This window comes from Aythya fuligula, chromosome 8, assembly GCF_009819795.1.
Source record: "Aythya fuligula isolate bAytFul2 chromosome 8, bAytFul2.pri, whole genome shotgun sequence".
Lineage (NCBI taxonomy): Eukaryota > Metazoa > Chordata > Aves > Anseriformes > Anatidae > Aythya > Aythya fuligula.
Genome location: NC_045566.1, coordinates 19,436,228 through 19,458,476, shown reverse-complemented (window position 1 = coordinate 19,458,476; position 22,249 = coordinate 19,436,228). Strand labels below are relative to the sequence as shown.

Here is a 22,249-nt window from a genome sequence, read left to right as displayed (position 1 = left end):
AATTGTGGCTGGTGTGGAAAGGAGCTTTAGGCTTTTGCTGCAAGGTCAATAGTCTGAGCATATGTAAAATTGTCATGTTCAGGGTCTGATGGAGACAAATCACTGCCTGTTTCCACAGGAAGGACAAACAGCTCTCATGAATAAAAGCTCTGTCATCGCCTGTTCCAAACCACAATGACTTTCATAGACAAGATAATCCAACTTTATTTTGGGCAAACTTCTTCATCGCTTTCTCTAGAAACAAAACAAACATTCAGCTGTGCTTGCACCCATTTATTGCCCCTTATTCAAGTCTTCTTAGGCAGAGGAAAATGAACACACTTGTGAGCCATTACTAGTTTAGAATCAAAACAAAGGGCACCTTAGACATGCACTTCAGTGTATTTTGTGAGGAACAAAGTAAATATCCCTATGATCATATAAGCAGGTATAGGATTTGGATTTAGATTTTGAAGCCATCTGTTGTTAGTTTTGGTTGTAGGAAGTACAAGGCATTCTGAAGAAATCTCAGCATTGTCTAAAACCATTCTCTGCTAAACAAATTTCAAGTTACAGAACCTGGACTCAGTGGGGATTTTTCTTTGTTGTCTAATAAACTGTGCAAATAGGCCTTGCTGTAGTGGTTTTCTGTCTATGCCAGGCAGTACTTTGTTCCTTTGCAGCCAGCCACTGTCGTAGTGCATGCTGTGTTGCACTTCATGGCCCAGCAGCTGAGGAGTTCTTTTGCTTATTCAGATGATGCGGGAACATGGAATACCTTTTCCAAGACTGCTGTATGTGATGGTTCTCGTGTCTGCAGAACCTGACGTGAACTGTGCCCTTAATCTGAGGCAGTGTTTGTTTACATTCCTATTCCAAAATAGTCACGCTTCATTATTCCAAAAACATGTGAGAGTGCCTTTTTAATTAGAATTCATTGAAATTATAGCCTGTGGATTCCAGACATCCAGAGCTTTGCTGGCTGACTTGTGTTTGCAGAAGTATACCAGTGCAAAAGGGATAAAAAGCCCCACAAAACTCCAGTGAGGTATGGTTTCCTCCTCACCTCTCAGACTAGGACCAGAGAAGTGACCTGGAACAGGAGTGGAGGCACAGATTACTGGTAAGGGTGTCCTACAGTCAGGCTGTTTTTACTGTTGTGCAGGAACTCTTGTATGAACAAGATGAGCAAAGTGCTCCAGTTCACACTAAATGTGTACGTAAATGATTTTGTTTTGGCCCAAACTGGCTGGGCTCCCTTACCTCATGTATACCTGACCACAGGAAGAGCTACGCTGGCCGGGCGCAGCAGCAGGCAGGGACTGACTGCTTCTGTGCACACACTTGGTACTGCAGGGCTTCAGGAGACCACGAGGCATCTGTGGGAGCAGCTCTGTACAAAATTTCTGCTACCATGCCTGATGAAATTAACCCCCCCCGATAACCCAGCAGGCATTGGATTATTCAGAACCAATAATTGGTTGTATTTACAGGGGCATGGGGGTACCGGTGTTTGAGTAAAGTACAGCATTTCCTGTATTTCTAATGAAGAGTTCTTAAAAACTGTATAAAGCTCAAGCATTAAACTCCCCAGTGCCATCTGCTGATGTAAGTGTTTGTGTAGGTTGGAGAATGGTTTCTCCATGGCTGTTGTTACTGAAAATCTCCAGCTTGGGAACTGGTACAACCTATTAGGGAAGCAGAAGAGATGGACATTGAAAGATGTGCTGTAGCGTTAGCCACGTTCCCTTTTTGCATCTGTATTTATTGCGCCCAGACAAAACTGGCTTTCCTTTGCTTGTCCCCCCAACTTCGTCTTATTCCGGTTGTGTTACTAACACAAGACTGGAAACCTGAAGCAGATGTCCAATGATTTTAAAGAGAATTATTCTTAAAAATTTCAGTATCAAGCCTCCAGGTCTTAAAGATGATCTATTATCTGTTAAAGCTTTCTGTCTTTCTCTCTAGCTATTCCTGGTCTTCAAAAGAAGTCAGCATTTAAAGGGGAGATGAATGCAAGGTGAGCACAAAACAGAGGTTAAGGGGATGGCCCTACAGCAACAGGCTGTTCAGCTGCTCAGCACTGCCTCAGCCTTGGCATGGGCAGAAACAGAACTGGAATACTGGGAAGAGTTCGGATGAACTCTAGTGAATTGGCCATGCTTTTGACAGCAGTTTTACTGTTTTTTCCATTACTCAGTCCTGCTACTCTGGTTAAGATTTTGTTGATCTGTTCAGGTCTTTGTGTGGGTACTAGGGATTATGAAGTATGTGTACAATAAATATTGTATGATGCTGGCTGAAAACAGTTTTACTGGGTGTACTTTGATGTTAAGTCCTAGCTAAAGAAATTCCCTCTTTAGAGTAAATATGATTGTTCTCAGCTCTATTAAAAAAAAAAAAAGTTCTAATTTGCAACAGTAAAGTTATTATCTACTATTATCTACTATCTACTATTATCTATCTGTTATCTACTATTGTTTATTATCTATCTACTATTGCTGGAAAAAGACTGTAAAACATTACCTTAATGCCACCAAGGCTGTGATGTGAGATCTCACTGGTTCTGATACTTTTGCAGTGATGGATTTTGTTACTCCCTAAGATGGCTATGCTTCTGGAGTACAGCTTGGCACCAGTCATTGACAAAAAGATTAAATCTGTCTTAATATTGCTTGTAGGAATTGTTTTAAAAATTGACGTTTGACATTTAAAAGTATAGTCAAGTAACAATAGTGTATGAAATTCTGCAGGTCATGTTCCTGTGTTGCAAGTTGCTGCTGAGATGGAGCTTCCAAGAGTACAGAGACCTGAGAATGACACAGAATGCAGGTTGAAGCGGAGGTGACACGGACTATTTAGCATCTAGAAATTACAGTATAGTTGATCTTTTTTTCTGTGCTAGTGTTTTATGTTTTAAGGAATGTCCAGCATGAAAGTTGTGCTTAACAATGTTGTCTGTTTTTTTACATCTAGTCCATCAGGGCAAATTAATTGGGAAAGCTTTAATCCCTGGCAACATTTCCTGTGCCAGAAATTAATAGAGTGGTCTAAACGAGGATTGACATCCTTAAACAACCTGGGTACATAAATTTGAAAATTAACTTGACATGACATGTGTGTTTTCACAGTAAAAATTGAGGTTGAGATGAGTTTACTGTGTCAGTAAATTAAGCTGTGCTTTGTTTCAAAAAGCCAGCTTGTCAGAACACTCACATTGTTTTGTGCAACAAATTCAGTCATTTGAAATACAAGGCAAATGAAGCACCTGAGCCCCAGTAACTGAGCTATCTGTGATGGTCAGAGAAGCCCGTGAGCACATACTCCAATTCCCTCAGACCTTAATACACAATTTACTTTTAGTCAACTGGTCAGATCAGCAACCACGGCACCACTGGCTGTTCCTAGCTGTACCAATGTAAGGTGCATTAGCTTTGTACCTTAGGCTTTTGATACTGCTAAACTCTCATGAGTGGCTTTTGAAACAGTTGCATTTTTTTTCTGTTTTTCCAGTTCCAAATGGAAAAGGAGAAGAGTAAGAGAAATATTGTCAATAGTGTCAAAACAATAATATGGAGGATAATACTTGTCAGTTGTTTACTTGAATTTTTATCTTGCTAGTTTGAAAGCTTCACAGAAATACTAAAAATGCTACCAACAAATTGCAAAGTTGCCATTAAGCCAACTTTTATCTTAATTTCTTCAAGCTGGACGTCATGCTTGCCTTCCTGTTTGTATGCACCATGCTGCATTAAACAGAAAACACAAACACTGTTCTTGTAAACTGCTCGATTTCAAAAGTCTGGTAATCAGAACAGAAAACACAAAGGCATAGAGAGAGATGAGAAATACACCATGTTAACTTTTGTCTTTGAGGTCCCGTCGCTTGGGAACAGCCTGTCAGAGTCAGGCACAGAGGAAATACGAGAATCTGTCTTTTATTGTACTGTTAGAGTAAATATGCAGAAAATTCATTTCCTCTACGTGGTATTACTCAGGCAGCACTTCGCATAATGTATCTCAGGGTAAGAATGGAAAAACTCTAGACATAGAGAGATTTCCACCAATGGAGAGAAATTCAACAGAACTTCTACAAGATCTTTACCTGGAGAAAGCTTAAAGGGAAAGTAGGTGGAGGATGAGGCCTTCTCTCGAAATCTTTTCTGTGAGCAATATCTTTATAGTAAAGATTCTTTCTGTGGATTTATTCAAAACATTTGTACTTGAGCTATATAGCAAGTGTTAAAAGTGTCCAGATACTGTTCTTGAGAAAACTGACCAAGTTAGCTTTACAGTTAGGTAATTGATCTCTTTTCCTGTCTGCAAATCAAAAATGCTGTGAGGAATACCAGCCAGGGGAAAGCTGGTATCACTGATACAATTTTATAAAAGTGTGAGGCTTAGCAGGCAAGTCAATGATGCCTTAGCTGTCTCTGAAAAAGATGCAGTTAGTGTTTAAAAACAGGAAAAAAAGATGAAGGTGTGAACACTTCTAATCTGGAACATGTCTGTTCATCCTGAGCTTTGACAAGAAAATTACCTGAAAGTGGCTGCCTGAAAACAGTTTGGCGGTTCAAGCATCATCAGCTTGGTAGTGTTTGTTATATGCAACAAAGAGACACACACAAGCTCTGAGATTTTCTCTTGCCTTGTTCAAAATCTCCCTTAAAAAAAAAAAAAAGAAAAAAAGAAAAAAAATGCATCTATCTACATGAGCAGTTTACATTCAGGTAACTGCAACAAATTAAAGCTGGAGAACTGCTGGGAATAAACAAATAAATAAATAAATCAGCAAACACACCAGGAGTTCCAGGGATGGGAAGGCAAATGAAGCAAAAGAAGCTTCAAGCAATTAATGTCAGCATGGCACTTCATTGCCTATGTCCCAGCCTCCTGCTGATCTTCTTGACACTGTCAAGAGCTCTGAAAATCTGTTTGATATTCTTTGTGCTCAGCAGTAACAGGAAGCTGCATTAAAGCATCCTTAAAATAAACAAGCACTGAACAAACAATCCACGCCAGAGGCTTTGCGTGAAGCACTGTTTTTTCAAAGTGACCAAACCCATACACATTGGTTCCAGGAGGATAAGAAAATCTTTTAAAGAAGCATCGGGTGCTGCCTTAGTGTTTGCTATCACTGACAGTTGTTGGCCTTGGTGAAGCACATGCATTGTGTGTCTGGGCAGAGAAGTGGAGGATAAAAGACCGAGGTGTGAGGAATGCCTTCAGTTTATCTATACCACTGCTGGGATTTCTGCTCTTCCAGTTAGCACAAGCCTTTGCAGCACACAAGAGCCAACTTTTACAGGAGGCATTCCAGTAAACTTTCTCACCTGGAGGTAGGATGGCACACAGGAATTGGAGGAGTATTTTTGCATTGTTTTTGGGATACTAAAAAGAATTTAGAAATGATGAAGTAAAAGATAAACTCAGAACCTGATGCTGTATTTTACAAGGTGTGAGACCAGCTAACATCAAGCTGAACAAGGCAATGTATGCAAGTGAAGCACCAGTTAGGTGCTTGCAGGCTTCAAATCTGCAAGGTGTGATAAGTAGGGCTGGAAAGTTTGTTGGTGCTAATTTATAATTAAACCTGTCACCTTATGAAAGTGTTAAATACAGTGCTGATGTTGACCTTCTTTTGAAAAATAAACAAAACCCCCACACCTTTAAAGTTTCATTAGGAAAGAGGGACTGCCTACTTTATAGGTGCCATTACTGATGAATTTTATGCTGATTTAAGATAAGTTTTGTTAAACCTCATTTTCACCAAGTCCTGCTATACTGCATTCCAGCTGCACAGCATTTCTCCCTTGGTAGTAATTAACTAATTGTACTCTGCTGTTTATTCTCACACTTAAAGTTTTAAATCCGATTAAAAGCTCTGGTAAACTTTTTTTCTAACATTTGTTAAGAACCATTGATCAGGACTGCCTCAGAGCTCCAGTTCATAAAGACCAAAAAGACCAGTAAGTTATAAAAGACCACAATGCTAAGATCTAATATTAATGTCTTTAGTTGACATGGATAACTTTACAGCCATGTTTTGTCCTGGGAAAAATGACCATGTGGCCTCCACGGTGCCAACTTCCATAAGCCATATTCAAGTTTTCATGTTGCTGAGGTGGGGCATCTGTAGGAAAGTCTTTCACCTGTGCAGAAACGAATGAGTACCACTTCCTAGATCAGAGTGAACTAAAGAAGTGAAAGTAAAATTGTAAATTCAAATACAATTTAAAAATCAACTGCACCATACTTTTTGTTAGCTCTTTGCAAAAGCAACTGATTCTTTATGTACCAGGACTGTATTCTGGGAGAGGAATTTCAAGTTTTCCTCCAATGCTTTGGCTTGAAAAAAAAGAAAAGGCAGAAAGACTATACGTAGAGACTATAAATGAAGAATTGCCCCCTTTTTTTTTTCCTAACTACTGCTTTTGTGCATAACTAAGCTCCTGACCTATAGTCCTATAGTCAGTGTCTGCTATGTAGTTATCCATTTTTCCTCTTACCTTCTCTTAAATGAATTAGTTGCTCATTGTAGCCAACTTTTTTTTTTTTTTTTTTTTTTTTTTTTTAAGGGATGGAAGAGAGTAAGAGTTGTCTTCCTGGAAAATATGCTGATGCAGTTGCGACATGTTGAAAGGAACACATTGCAAGAAAAAAGAAAATTTTCAACCACGGTAAGCACAAATAATAATAGTATGATTGGTCGTGTAGCTCTGTGCTGACTGCCACTACTGCTGTGATCATTGGCACAAATTCTCACCTAAGGATGGAGAACAAACAGCTGAAAGTCTAGTCCTACCTCTGTAAAAAGATAAGCGGTAGGTGGCACGTAGGAGTCTTAGACAGACATGCAGTTTCTTTACAGATTCTGAAGTTAATGCAGATACACAGGGAGGTGGATCTGTTACAGTTTTATTTAGTTTTAATTATATGTATGTTTACATACTCTACTTCATTCAGTGCAAGAAATGACATTCCTGAAAATGTTCTTCTACATCTGTTTTATACTTATCCTCTACCTCTTTGAATTTTTGGGTAGACCTGTGTGGTGCCAGGAGTTGCACTCGATGATCCTTATGGGTCCCTTCCAACTGGGGATATTCTATGATTCTATACCTTTCATCCCATCACACTGCCAGCCTGATCAGTTCTGGGATTTAGTGGCAAGAAAGAATTTGAGGATTTACAATCATCCAAACCCTGCAGTGAGGGAACTATATGGATATGGTCTGCAGGGGAGAAAACTTCTGTGAGAAACTCCCCGTGGTGTAGTATTTTCCATGGCAGTATTATAAGGTTTAATTTTGTAAAAATCTTTGCGTGACTCAGAATCTGGCACTGGCCAAAGCACAAGCTTTGTTCATACATCTGTAGTGGCTGAAAGAGTAGAGTTCGACATTACAAGTTCTTCTAGTCCAACAGAAGATTTTTCTGAAAATGAATTTAAGGAACCAGTGTAGAAGAAAGAATCCATAGATACCAGGTGCTCATCAGATCTCAAAAGTCTCAGGACAACTAAAGACCATGGCTATAAATGTTAGAATCAAAACACACTATGTTATCTATTAATACAAAGATACATTATGGTAAAGACTAATATATATATATGTATGTGTGTATATATATGTATCTTTATTCTTTACTATTTTTACTATTCTGTGCCAGATACTAAATAGAACATTTTGCCTAATAAGTTTCTGCCCACTATCCCTCTTAAAATGCGAAGTATTTTTATATCTGAGTCCTTCTGATATATACTCAAGTAATAATTAAGGGATTTATATGCTTATTTACATCAGAAAAAAAATAATTCTCCCTGACACTGTCAGATTTCCCATGCAATTCCAAACAGAAGATTTAATCCACTTTCATATGTGAAACATACGTTCTTTAGATTGTGTGCTGTGTGTAGCCACATATCAGCTGATGGATATGCAAGCAGTGAAAGCTACTTTATTTATAGTAAGATGGATTAAATGTGAATTTTAATAAATCATTTGTGCATTCAGCGGGTACCACTCAAGCTCTGCATTAACAAAAGTAGACATTTGATTAAAAAATATAATTGTTCTACGGACAACAGAAACAATTGTTTGCTAGAGAACTGCATTTAAAGTATGTGAGCTTACTGCATGTAATTGTCTGCGTATTTGTACTATTTGAACTCATTGAAAATTATCTATGAAGGTCAGCCCTTGAGACGGTTTTACTGAAGTCTGACAGGACTTTCAGAAGCATATGAAGGAAAGTGATCGACAGGCAGTCCCAGGAGCTGTTTTCTTAGGAGAGTGTGGAAAAGTAGCATGTGATCATGCCTGTTCACGGCTACTGCAGTGCCTTATGGCATATCTAGAGCTGTGGCACTTCTAGTTTTTAAATGGTTTATTTTACAATATTAACATCATTTAAAGTTGCCTGTTTAGAGTGTGGATGTACAAATGTGTTCTTGAAATGAGCTATTGTCCTGAAGCCACTAATTTGTTAGCATCATCCTGGCCCTTCCAAATGAAGTCACAAAGGAAATATTCATGTTACAATCTGTAAGTGAATAGAGCAGCAATATGGAATGTATGCATGTACCAGTGTAGCAGGAAGATTTAAGAAAATTTAAAATGCTAAAATGTAAAAGCTTGTAATAATTTTCCTAATATGGAAAGACTGCAGATAATATAGTTAAATGAGAGTAAATTCTGGCATACCTATCATTTGTGGGTAGGTAGAGTAGGGAGCACTCTGGTACAATAAAACTTAGTTGTTTTTCTGCAGAATATAATTGGTAGCATACAAAAAAAGCAAAATTTTCTTAGTTTCTCACGATTTTGAGATTAGTAACATTATTAGAAGTTTCAAGCAGTATCCCAAGTAAATCCCTGTGAAGACATAAAACTTAAGGAAATGTGAAAATGTGAAACATGTTGTTGCAAAAACTATGGAAGCAGAAGGAAAGGGCTACTAAACTTATAACATGAAAACCAATCACAATAATGAAAACAGTTTGATTCTGTATTTAAGAAAAGCCGAATTAGAAGATTTGTAGTAAGCCTCTGATAGTGAAACAACATTGAGTTTTTAGATATTTATAGAATCTAATAATGTCTTCTAGTGCTTCTGCCCTTATAAACAAAAACAAACTCCAGACCATGCATGAATTTTTGTATAATAGGCAAAATGTGTATTTCAGGACACGGGTTTTCAAGTCTTTTTCAAGTTTTGAGGTTTACCTCATTTGAACAACCATTTCAAGATAGGTAGAACAACCCCAAATTGATCAGCCAAGTTTTTCCAGTTCTCTAGCTTGTAACCTGAATCGTGAAGAGCCAGGAAAGAGCTTTGAACAGCTCGCTCGCATGCACACCACACCCCCTCTCCCCAAACTGTATCGGCTGGGACAACAGATGAGCAGTAGCACTGGTATTTACTATATGACCTTTTACAGCTGCCATAAAATGGTTCATCCTCCTCCCTTAGGGCTATCACAGACATTTAGTTTGGCTGGTGGAGTTGTCAGGCTGCTTGCATGAATAGCCAGAAACTCTGCAATAGCCTTGGACTGGAGTTTGGTTTAGCTCATCTTTGGGCAAGGCAGCAGTCTACCACAAAAGGACAGAAGGAGAAGGGAAAAATATTCCTGCAGCTTTATCTGTAGAGGCTTCATCTGTTTTTTGCACTTGAGTGGTGCACTTGGGTACAAGAGGTGTGCTTTTATATGCTGGCCTGTGCCAGTAGAAGCTGGGTGGCTCTACTGTGCTGATAAAAAGAGCAAGGGTGGTGAAACAGCAGGTGGGTTAAGCCACACCAACCACAAAGAACTGAACAAAACCAGTCACCAGTGGTGGATCAACATCCTGCAGAAATCCTTCCCACAGCTGAGAGACAAAGTGCCTGCCGAACTGAAGAACTTCCAGCTTTTTCAGGCAAGGCACCAGTGTACGAGAGGCACTCGGCCTTGCGAGCATCCCTGACGTGATGGCACTGCGGTGGGAAGCAGCAGCCTGCCCTGAAGCGCAGTTATCACAGAAGTTCAGAAGGGCTTTTCTCCTTTTCCATAGCAGCTTCTGGATCACAAAGCATCTGGCACCCATAAGAGGACGGGAATTTGGGTCAGAATTTGAGTTCTGAATTTTTGAGTGCTTTGAGTGAATGTGAGTGGTTTTTTTTTGTTTTGTTTTTATAAATTAGGGCAAGTCATGCAGAAATATGTTCATCTGCATATGCTTATGACCACTAAAAATCAGCATCAGTCGGTGGAAGAGTCAGAGCTAAACTCCAGTTTTCATACCAGCACGTTCCCAACCCTTGGAGCGAAGAGCAGCAACCAACCATCTGACTACCATTAAACATCACTAATGAAGCTGAAGGAAGTGATCTTGTGTTGGACTGAAAACAAAAGGTTTTGCATTTGCTTGGAAGCAGATCCTGCATGCTCACTCTTGGCAAGAACATGATAATCTTTCAACATTCTGAGGACTATTTACATATATGATACTTTTACTACTATTAACAAGAAAGACTAAGAGAAGCAAAACCCACCGTGGGAATAACTGTTGCTGTTCTCTTCTGGGAGTCATGTATGCATTGTCTTCATGAGCTGCATGCTCAAGGCACCCTCACCTCCTCCCCTGCTAAGAGGCTTTGCAATTTTTGAAATAGGTTACGGTACATAAAGTGAGAAAAAACAAGTCAAATGATTATGAGAAAATTCTTTTACAAACTATACACTGCCATTCTATAATCTTTATTCTAAGTGGGAGGCACCAAAAATGAAGCGAAGCAGCTAAATTTGAAAGTATTTTCACGTTTTCAAAGCCTGAAGAGTTTCAGATGGAGATTACTCTTTCTTCCCCAACTCAGAACAAAGTCCAAAATTATTGGTTTTGAAACTTAGGAAAAGAGTTTTATCTTTTAGTCTTCCAGACTGTATTTGCTTGACAGAAATTTTAAACAATTCAGTCTTTAGGTCAGCATGTTGGGCCAGAATATCTTTCTAGCTATGGGGAGTGGATTTACTCAAAATGCATTTTGAGTTTTATTGCACTTAAGATTCAAGTTTTCTATGTCATTCCTCTTGTGCTATTATCAAGCTGAAGTAAGCTTTCCAATATTTCTGCTACAGATACAGTTCCTTTTTAAAATTGCATCATCTGTGAATGATAAAATAGTGCAAAAAGTGCCAAATACTTCACAATTTCCAAAGCCTGGGCAACTCAAATCCAGCATTGTCCTGTCCATTGACAAGGTAAGCTTCCAGTAAAGTTATGCAATAGTCCAGTTCCTCCAAACTGTTACCAACCAGGTGTCTTGTATATTTTCTAAATTAAAAGAAAATGGTTCAGCAAAAGGTGAGGCGACTTTGAGCTGAGATGATAAACTCAGAGGTTGCTTGCAAGGAGCCTATTTTAGACAACAGGCTACATATCTAAGTACCTCTTTGCATTTGTATCATCGTACACACACGGAACTACAGAGACATGGTTGTATGATCTTGTGATTCAATTCACAAAGCTTCTTATGATTCCTGAAAATTCCGTAAAAATAAATGGTCTATAACATTAAACTAAAAAATCAGTATTTGTGAGAGTAGTATCTTAGCTTTCTGTAATTCTTTCCAGGCAGAATATTTTTGAGTCCATGTGCAATACACATTAAAAGTAGTGGCTACATCAGATAACTATAGTAACCAGCATCAACAAGTAAGTAACAGAAGTGTATTTAAGTGTCCCAAGTGCTAGTTTCTGAATTTACATTTTACAAGATAGTTATTTCACTCATTGCACATGACATATATTCAAAGTTGTCTAAACACCGCAAATAGCTTATTTAACTTTCCCACACTATATACCTTACTTTGAGTTGCTTCCAGCTTCACTGAGCCTTCAGTTCTCTGAAACTTTCAAAGTTCAGTCTGTACAAGGGTGATCTTCAAAGTCTGAATGGAGACTTTCCAAAACAGATGAAAGCAAGAGAAGTTACTGTAAACTTAAATATAGATACAGGACTATTTATTTATTTATTTATTGTTCTCAATGTATTCTGAGTCTGGGTCAGAAAAGCACGTTTAGTAAAACCAGAGCTGCCCAGCTGGCTATGTAGAATGCTGTCTCTGAGGTGGGCTTATAAATCACCATTGATAAGTGAGCAAAAAGATTTGAGCACACAGTGACTGACAAGGCGTACATGCATAAAAACATTAATATTACTTCAGCATATGATAGTGGAAAATTTACTTTTAAAATATGCCCAACTGTCACATCCGACATTGTCATAGTGTTAAAAATTTGGAGAGTGCTTGAAGTGATCACAAAATATCCAAGGCCAAAAATAGGTCTAAGGAAAAGCCTTCAGTCTAGTTGACTTATCCAAGAGACGGCTGGGAACTTAATCTGGAGATGAAAGTGTTTACATAACCGAAGTCTTAAAAGAGAACATGAATTTTCTTTCTAAGTAAAAAAAATAAAAAAATCTCTAATGACAACATACTATGCTTAGTAATGTTCATTTTATCCCACGGAAAGATAACTCCTTTCACTGTGAGAGACCCCTGGTGAAATGCTGCTATATTAAATAGACTATATAGGTCATTTGCCTCTCATGAGTTTTCATGGGTCAACAAGATAGATATCATGGATATCATTGGTATAGAATATAGGCAAAGAAGCTACCTCAACAGCTTTTCCAACAGAAGAGTAATTAAATCTTCAGAATTGATAATGATATGCTCTTGTTTAGTCTTTCAAATTCCAAGCCAGTTCTTTTCTTTCATCTTCAGTTTTTCCAAAAGGTATTTGCCATTGCATTGCTGGCACCCTCTGCCTGGTTTTAAGTGTTCAGAACAAAAGATGTACCTTCCCCATGTATTACCTTGCACTATTCTGTAAAACTACCCGTGTAGTTCTGTCTGTGGGCCCAGATTAAGAGGAAAGCCACTGAAAAAGAGGAGAGAATACGCTAAAGAAACATGACAGTAGTTAATAGACAAAGTAAAAAACCAAACAAGGCAATCTGCATCTAAATAATGTATTGTCACATGAGAAATGTTGCAGCGTTCACTTTGCTGGATTCACACCTAGGCTGCATCTCATAATGCTCGTGTGTCTGTGTCAGACTAACCAGAGTACCTGGTTAGTCTGCCAGCTGCCTCCCAGCTCACACGCTATCTGATGCTGCTCTGCTGTTGTACTAACCCGCTGCTATCTCACTGTTTCAGGACTGCTCTGCCTCTTGTGTGCTCCCGGACTGCACATACCTAACAAGCCCACTTGATTTCTGCCATTCCTGGTAATCATTCTTCAAACCAGCCATTTACTGGAGATTTCAAACTCCTCAAGTTTCAGGAAATGTGAAGAATTCAGGAAATGTGAAAAATGCTGCCCAGCTACAGAAACAATAATGTAGTCGGAAGAGTCATGATGGCCTTATGCAATGCCACAATTTGAAAGTGAGTGACAGTTCAGGTTGGGACAACAACAAAATAAACTACTGGCTCTCTGTCCTTCTTGTGAAGACTGGGAATCCTTCTGACCAGTTCAAAGCAGCATGATGCTGGTAAGCACTCTTTGAAATAGCCCATCTGGCAGCTCATCTCCTTTTTCAAAGTTGCTGTATCCTACACCCCCTACTAACTTGATTACTCAAGATATTCAGCTGAGTGAGAGTTGTTATCAGTACATTTCATGATTTTTTCTTTTTATTACAACCCTGAGCCAATAACATGGCTCTGAATAAATCTGTAAGTGTCTTATCTACCAAAGAACATCGAATTTGTATGTTGCTGTTGATCACACAAATCATTTTATAGAGAACTAGCATTGATGATTCCTTAAATTCCCAAAATATATAGCAAAAAAAAAATAATGGTGCATTAATGACTTAACAATGAGTATAACGTTTTGTCCAGCGTTCTTCCAGATGCACAAGACAGCAAGAAGCATTCTTACTGAGAGCAACCACAAGCTACCTCTTACCACCTTACCTGGTGCCATCAGGTCTTCTCATCACCCCTTCACATACTAGCTTCCCTGAAGGAGGAATTCAACAGAAGCTTGCAGAATTATCATACATAATTTGTAGTGGGATGAACAATTGCTTCATTGAGCGAAGTCCTGTTTGTACTCTGGAACCTGAAATAATTGGCAATCCTGACTGCATGATGTGAGGGGAATAACACACTGGGAGAACATCTGCTGTCCCAACTGAGACTTGGAAGGAAATTTGACAGTGAGTACTTGGGATCAGTATGAGAAAAATGCTAACTGTCTGTTGTACACTTCAGGGGACTAATAAAGCTATCTGCCATCTATTTGTGCGCTGTTATTCATTCTTTTTTCTCTGTTTAGAAATCCAGATGTTGCTAAACTGAGATTTGGCCATGTGGCTTCCAGTGACTGAATAGTTTTTACTGCCTCTTGTTCAGAAAGACAGAATTCGTTAAAAATGTGGACTCCTGTATTGGAGATAAATACTTGTAAAAGCTTTCAAGCCTGATTCCTTCTAAAGGTGGAAACCAGGGAATTCTCCTGCAGCTTGGCTCCTTTGGGACTTTGGGACAGTCTCATATGCAGGCAGGGCATGAAATGGCTGGAAAACATAAAGAAAAGGTGGGGGGAAAAAAAGAAAGGAAGGAAGGAAGGAGGGAGGGAAGGAGGGAAAGAGAGAAGGAGGGAAGGAACTTTAAGTATTTTCCCAAATTGAGACAAGTTAAAAGGAACTCTTAGTGATTATCTGGAAGCTTATTGTGCTTTCAGCTACAGCGTGGGGAAGTAGCTTTATGTTTGCTTAAATGAGCTAGAAGGGAGTAACCTGGAGGGATTCCTATCTGGCCAAAATTATTAAATGCAACTCACCCGTTTTGCAACCAATATCATTTTAAGAAGAAAGGTAGGTGATTTGGTAAAATGAAAGGGAAGCTTAATGTGTCTATTCTGTCTGGGTTTGTAAGAGCCTTTAAATGAAGTGTACAAAATCCAGGAAGTGTTATCTGGTGATGACTGATAAATCAATAGCATTCAGTAAGGCACACTTCCCTACTAATATGCATATGCAGTAACACTTAATTGTTTTAAATTTGCGAAAATGTGAACACGAACAAACACATATAACATTTCAGATACTATTATAGACCTTTTGAACTGCACTGAAGTGTTGATGAAAATGGTATGCTAGGTATGTGTTACTACATAAAGATGTTTATATTCTGGAGGCTTTTTGTTTTCTTAACCTTTGGAGTTAAACAGTTTGGGTAGCAAAAACTTGGTTGCCACAAGCTAGTGGTTGAAAGGAAGTGTGAAATGTGCTTTGAGAATGACACAAGCCAAAAGTGGACCAACGAAAAGCACATTCTAGGTTAAAAAAACAATGAGAAGTGACAATGAGGTGCTATGTTAAAGAGTATCCTGTGATTTAAAATCATGTAGGAAATAACTTTTAAGAAGCATGTTCTGGTATCTATCTGTATCTATGTCATTTCAATGCTAATTGAAATACAACTGTCTTCAACCAACAGGCATCTGAGATGAATCTTTGCCAGAAAACCGAAGTGGGAGAGATTGACATGATCACCGTGTAAAGCTGTAGCCTATCCTCTGTACACTCTCCTGGTGCTTACTGTAAGTTAACCCCATGACAGATGATTGCAGTTCATTTTTTAATAAATCAATGCAATAAATATTGATTTTAACTTTTTCATATGATTTTAAAAAGACATGACAATAGGTGAGGGTAATAGCTGAGGGTAAATTAACATACCTAAAATGAATTATTAGATAAATACTGCAGTTAAGGGCTTTTAATTGAATTAAGTTCTCTGATGTAATGATTGTATTGAGCTCCAAAACGAAAGAAATTATTACCAGTTGAAGAGAGTACAGATTTCCTATTTAAAGATCGGACAAGTAAAAGAGCAGGACACATGTTTTAGAATTAACCATCCCTTTGCAATCACGGCATTTTTCTGAACACCTGTCTTTGTCTTTCTTATGTTTCCATGCTGCACTGAGTAGGAGAAATTAAAATGTGGGCAGTATGTTGACGTTCACAGCAAGCAAAAGACAACTACGAAAAGTTATTTTAATACATTTTCAAATCTTTTCCTTAAGTACTTTGCTCGGGGTACATCAAAAGCCAAAACAGGAGACATTTATCAGTAAACAATGTTTATAAAGCATTTTAGACATTTTCCTATTGTTTATGATGATCACTTATGAGTTTAAAAATGTCATTTCCTTCCCTGACAGCTCCTAATTTTTCACTTTGCTTAATAATCCATAATTAGTAGTGTGGGTTTACATAGCGATTTGAATGCCTAAAAGTAGGAGACTAAATTCTCTTATTATTCAAATAATTACGGACACAGGAAAAAAAAAAAAAGGAAAAAGGAATTTGCTCCAACATGTGTTTTCCTGTGAAGGATTTGCATAGCTGTGCCAGTGAAGAAGAGGACTCAAGATGTCATCTAATGAGGTTTCAACACTCTGCTTTATGGATCAGAATTAATTCCTAGTGCCTGCAAAATTAGCATGTCTTCCAGTCCTGTGGTAGCTATCGATGACAACTACCAGAGAACGGGTCTTGCACGTTTACATTTTTCATAGTTCCTCTTATGATTGCGAGACTGGAAGACTTAACAATCCCAAGAGATGTGACTTCCCTCCTCTTTAGCCGATGACTGAGAGGGTAGACACAGCCCTAGCTACAGCCTCTAGCCTCCACAGATGGTATCCTCTTTCCCACAAGACCCAGCCTGATTGGTCTTTGGACAAGCTTTTGTTGGCTCTAAGACAAGGGAAGAAAGGGTAGGATATCAGAGTGTTGGCACTTCTCCCAGCTTTTTGCAGCAGGAGTTGTGGGTGCTGTTCAGAAGCTCACTAGACCTATATCTGACTGCTGTTAACTTACTTAGAAGGCTTAGCAATGGTTCACAATACAGAAGAGCCATAAATCCTGGCAGGCTGGAGTCAGAGGAAGAAAAACCAGGAGATATAAAATAATATTAAGGCAGTAATGGTACTGTGTTATCCCACCACGACGGTCCTTTCTGGTGACTTACCGTGCAGAGTTCAGTTTAAAAAGATGTGATGGACCAGAGAGGATGGCACATTGCCCAAGAGCACACAGCGGGTGCAGCATTGTGTTAATGGATAGGTGTCAGATGCTTTTATAGACAGGAAGGAATGAGGATACAATGTTTACGTGATCTGACAAGGAACATGAAAAAAGTCAACAGTACAATTGCGATGCTGCTAGGAAGGTCAAACCCCTCGCCTATGCCCTCTTTTCTGCTAAAACAAAATTAGCCTTCCTTATTGTGCTGTAAACAAAACTGGTAGCATTGTTAGACCTGTAGCGTTTTTGACCTTGACCTTTCAGTTGTTTGTAATTTTGCCAGACTTACTATTTATTTCACTGAAACTGCATGTAGTATGCAGAGTGATTTGGATCAGATGGAAATGTCGGTGCGTACTACAGCGTGCAACTTATGTCAAAGCCACTGTGCGTACTGCACTGGGACACTGCTCCTTCTGAATTCTAGATCAAGGGATTGGTGTTTGATAGTAGAATGATCTTGATGTCAAAAATAAACTTTGAGTGTTCTTGCAAATGTCTGTCTAAAGATGTCTGTGTCACAAACTTCTGAAAACTGTAGTTCATGTTTGTTCTGTAGCTTTGCAGTGACTTTGTAGGGTTTAACAGCTGTGTATTCAGAAGATTGTGTTCATTCTGAGTATTGTATTTTCATTTTTTGCTCCTTGGCTACAGGAGCTGAACAGATTTTCCCTGAATTGCTTCTTTTGACTATTTAGTCCTTTGCAGTAGTAGTTTTTTCCAATGCAGAGAATGTGTCTTCTGTCCTCTCAGCTGGTCACTGTCTGACTGCCAGCAGGCATGCAGGCAGTGCAGGGGAGAATGGAGTGAGCTGGGGAGAACCAAGACTAGAGATGGGGCACGCCAGATACACGGCCAGGAACAGGCATGGGTGTGTATCGCAGAGACAGCTCTGTAGGGTCAAACTCCTTGCAGGTCCTCACCGTTCACTGTATGCTCCAAGTCATGTAAAGGAGAAACAACTCTGCTTCAGTTCACTTCCACACAGGAGCAGAGACAGGTTGCTGAGAAGCTTTAAAAGGAGGAACAAGCAGTAGGGGTGACCAGAGAATCTACAGATCCCCAAGTTATGTGTTATTGTTATCATTGTCCAGCAGGGCACCCAAGTTTTAACTCTTCAGGAATAACAACAAATCAAACTGCAGCTTGCTTGGCAAGACAAACTGTTTATTTAGCGGGAGAAACGTGAGCTCTGCTCATCTAAAATCAGTCATCTGAAAGATGATGACTTCTCAACTGACTGCCCCCTCCGTTAGATGGTTGATCTGACTTTGGAAGTTTAGGAATCCTGGATTTCCAGTGATGAGTTTTCCTTCTAGAAACAGTCAAAATGAATCAGCATCTGTTACAACTTTTGTCCACAGTTCTTTACAGGACTGTCTCCGTTGCTTGGTCTGTCTTCTGGGCTAATCAGCAAGTATCTTTTTTGATCTTTTTTGATTTCTTACCAATTATTTTCTGCACCTAACTTTCTTAGAGGCTGTGCTATTTTGGTTTGTTTGTTTTTGGAGATCTTAAGAACTATGCTAAAAGAGCATTAAGCTTATAAATGAGAGTTCTTAAAATGAGGGGTATGCTTGATTTAGGGTTGCTCTCAACAGCCATTTCTATGAGGAAAAGAAGGGTTTCACAAGTGATGAGACAGCAACCAGTTTTATTATTAATAAAACAATGATCATGAGAAGACAACTAGCAGATCATGCTATGAAAAAAACAGTTTGTGACCATACACAATAGTTAACAATTAACTGGGAAGAAAATGTCAGCCTGGAGACATTGGGCAAAAGGAGTTACCCAGCTGTGTATTGCAAAAGATCTTGGGATTTTTGCTGGAAGTTCAGGAAGGATATTTGTTAAACAATTTGACTGTGGTCACATAGGTCAACATCCTTTATGGTGAGATACTCATGACCACCCCCAGAACACGCGCTACTTTCTGGGATAGCATTTTATCAGCCTTGGAAGATAATTCTACTGGGAATGCTCTACAGTTAGTGTAAACAGCTCCAGCTCATGCACGTGAAGGATATGCATTGCTGGGCACATCAATGAAGAACAGGACTCAGACATTATTCGAATGGGTCTGGGTAAATGATTCCTGCTCTTTACAGCATGTTGGAAAGCTAAGCATTGCTGTAACTTCTTGGTGGCAGAGCATACATCAGTCGACAAAGGTGACACAGCTTGAGACTGTTCTTGGTGAATTTGCTGGCTATATTTTAGAGATGTAATAGCATACAGAGATAAGTTTAACCAGTTCCTTTCACACACTTCCATCCTTGCAGTGCACTGCATGTGCATTGATTGAGATTGGGAGAGCTACAAGGGGAGAAGAGGAGCGTTGAGGAATATCTCATCTCTAAGAAGTTCACTGGATGTTTCAAGGTTGAACTCACCCATCCATGTGTGCCCCTTTCGCAGTCGTCAGTGAGCTTTACAAAGGCAGGAGCTCATTGTGGTCAGGCAAGTAGAGGTCTTGGAGAAGGGAATGGAAAGAGAGGATAAAGATAGAAGATAATTCTCACTTGCTAGAAAACAGAGATTACTAATTAATTTCATACACACCACCAAACAGCTATTAAGCAAAAGTGTTTTTTGTTTAAAGGATGGGATGTGTTTGAATCCACAATATGAAGATGAAAAACTGCACAGTCCTTTCATCTTTAATTTTCATTTTAGTTTTTTTTTTTGCCACATTACAGTCTTACAAGAGAAGGTTAGGATACATCCCAGACCCACTCCAGAATAGATATGCTTCTCTCTCCATTTCTCCCGGGTTTGCAGAAACTTGTAAGAAGCAGATTACTTTTCATTAATGCATTTAGAGATTTTTTTATTCACCTACCGATAGTTGCTGCATGGGCTTATTTAGGATAATCTGCAAAAGAGTGACTAGAAAGTCAGACTTCAATAAAACACTTTATGAAACGCCTTCTGCTTTCACAGCTATCAGTTTCTATTCCAGATTTATTTATAAATGCTGTAACTCTCTGCTTCCATAAAACCATGATATATATAACTATTTAGTAACTAGCACAGTTATCTGGTTTATTCTTTACTTTTACTGCTGTTGATAGTGGACAAAGATTATACTGAAACCTCAGACATTTACCAGAATAATTCACATTTTCTGCAGACCCATTGTTGATTGCAGGACTTCTCTAAGCAGGATGGCCTTAAACCATATCGTAATACAGAATTGCATTTCTTGTGCACTTCTAGCATTAGTTCTAAGTTGCATTTGTTGCATTACATGTGGAAAGATATCCTTAGATCCTTAAAGTAGTTCCCCATCTGCAGTTCCTGCAATCCTTGTTGTAATAAACTGTGAGGTACATTAACTCTGGCAAAACTTTTCTCTTCAGTTTCAGCTATGCCTGTAGGTTGTTGCCTGGAGAAATCAAGCTTTTTTGTTGTTGCAGTTGATGCCAAGACTGAAGCAGTGCTGAGCTGGCAGGGATGGAATTGAAATCACACCTTGTACTTCGATTGTTTCACTTCGGACACTAGAAAGATATGATGGATCAGCTGATTAAAATTTGCAGCATTTTGTATGCTTCAGTGTAATTATACAGATTATCCCAGCTGGAATTGTCAGTCAAAATATTTAAGCCAACTTTTTAAAATAAAGATTTCAACTTTATACAGAAAATCAAGAGTGCCTAAAACTTTGCTTTTATCTTAATAAAATCAAAGTGCTTAGAGCAGGTTTTCTCTGTGTTTGCTGATACCTTACAGAAAACTGCAGTGTGGTTTCTTTTCACATATACCTGTAAAGCCACCTGAATTTTGTCACCCAGCGTTTCTGAATTTATTTTATTTATTTTATTTTATTTTTTTGTACTGACCCTGTGGCAAATCTGCTGACTTGCTTTCTTTTAAGTGTTTTTGTTTATTTGGTGGACGGGGAGTGTATGTCTGCTGTAATTACTGTTGTTTGGATTGTGTCCACTGAGAAAAGTAGACGGGCCTGTGGGAAGCCTCTGCGTTATGGGGGTCACGGCAGGGCAGAGCCAAGTGTGCTTCATCTCCCACCACTGCACACACTTCCTCTGCTGGCTGTGCCAGCCTGAGAGGCAAATTGTTCAAATGCAGCTGCTGGAAACTTCTTCCTACATCTCCCAGAACAGGCAGATTGTGAAAAGTAACATCAGGTCGCTTGGGTGCCTTCTCCGGTGGCTGATAACTCTATAAGACTGATAGCACAGGGCTTTTCTGTCATTTGTTTTTTCGTGTAAACTGACATAAAAGTATGCAGTGAAATGTTTAGGTGTTGAGCAGTTTTCATGCTTGTTGTTTTTCTTTGTGGGAATAACTTCTAACAACCTGTTTTAAAAATTGAGACCCATGGAGCAACCAGGCTCAGCTTTGACAGTCTAAAACTTGTGAACAGTTTTCCTTAGCATGTGCATTGAAATTTTTTGTATGAACAACTAATGAAGATAAATGAGTATGGGAAGACCAAAACTTAAAATGTGTGTTGTCCTGTGATGCTTACTAGAAACATTCTGGACTTTATAACCCCAAGTGGGTCAAATGTATCTACTTAATTTAATTCTGCAAGACAAGCATGTCTCATCTGTTCCTTGCAGAAAAGTAAAAAGGCTCTTTATGTAGGTGTGTTAGTGTTTTCCTTGAGCTGCTGTGGAAGGAGAGAGATTAACTGTGCTTGTACTTTCTTTCAAACTGCTTGTGGATGTACAATACCTTGTTGCAATTTTGTTGTTGTTGTTGATCACATGGAAAGAAAATAGCCATTTTCTTCTTCTATTTCCTGTAAGTGGTGCTACTGTAATAAAGGCTGTTTCCTCTCAGGTTTTTATGGTGCTTTTGCTTTTTCGCATTTCATCTCTTTGTTCTGACTCTCTCCCCTCTTGCTCTCATTCATTTAATTTAATCTGAGTACCTCAAAGAAGAATTAAAGTAACAAAGTGCCATTTTTTACAGTCATCTTTATATATTTTTTCCTGACCACCTCTTGGCTAAATACAGAGCATGTTTTTCTGAGCCTTGGTATCATTGCAGTTAGCGCAGTTTGGGGCAATAAGTGCTTGAATACTTGAACCTGCTTTCAAAGAAGTTGCCATGTCATTTTTTCACTATTCTTTCATTTATCCCCATGCTGTCTAAGCCCAGCACAGTTACCAACATTATCCACAAATATTAT

General features: G+C 38.9%; 1 protein-coding gene across 11 annotated transcripts in view; it reads left to right on the top strand.

The window, feature by feature from the left end:
* NPL (N-acetylneuraminate pyruvate lyase) overlaps positions 1-21,902 on the top strand; it is a 44,886-nt gene extending 22,984 nt beyond the window's left edge. For 8 of the 11 annotated variants that reach the window (XM_032192373.1, XM_032192365.1, XM_032192369.1 and 5 more), the window contains 7 exons: positions 1,948-1,999; positions 6,558-6,659; positions 11,099-11,221; positions 13,190-13,527; positions 13,880-14,199; positions 15,485-15,587; positions 20,505-21,902. The gene's annotated coding sequence lies outside the window, so the exon portion shown is untranslated. Of the gene's footprint in view, positions 1-1,947; positions 2,000-6,557; positions 6,660-11,098; positions 11,222-13,189; positions 13,528-13,879; positions 14,200-15,484; positions 15,588-20,447 lie in introns of all 11 variants that reach the window. The other 3 variants (XM_032192363.1, XM_032192371.1, XM_032192372.1) reach the window with 3 other exon arrangements.
* The last annotated feature ends 347 nt before the right edge of the window (positions 21,903-22,249 follow it).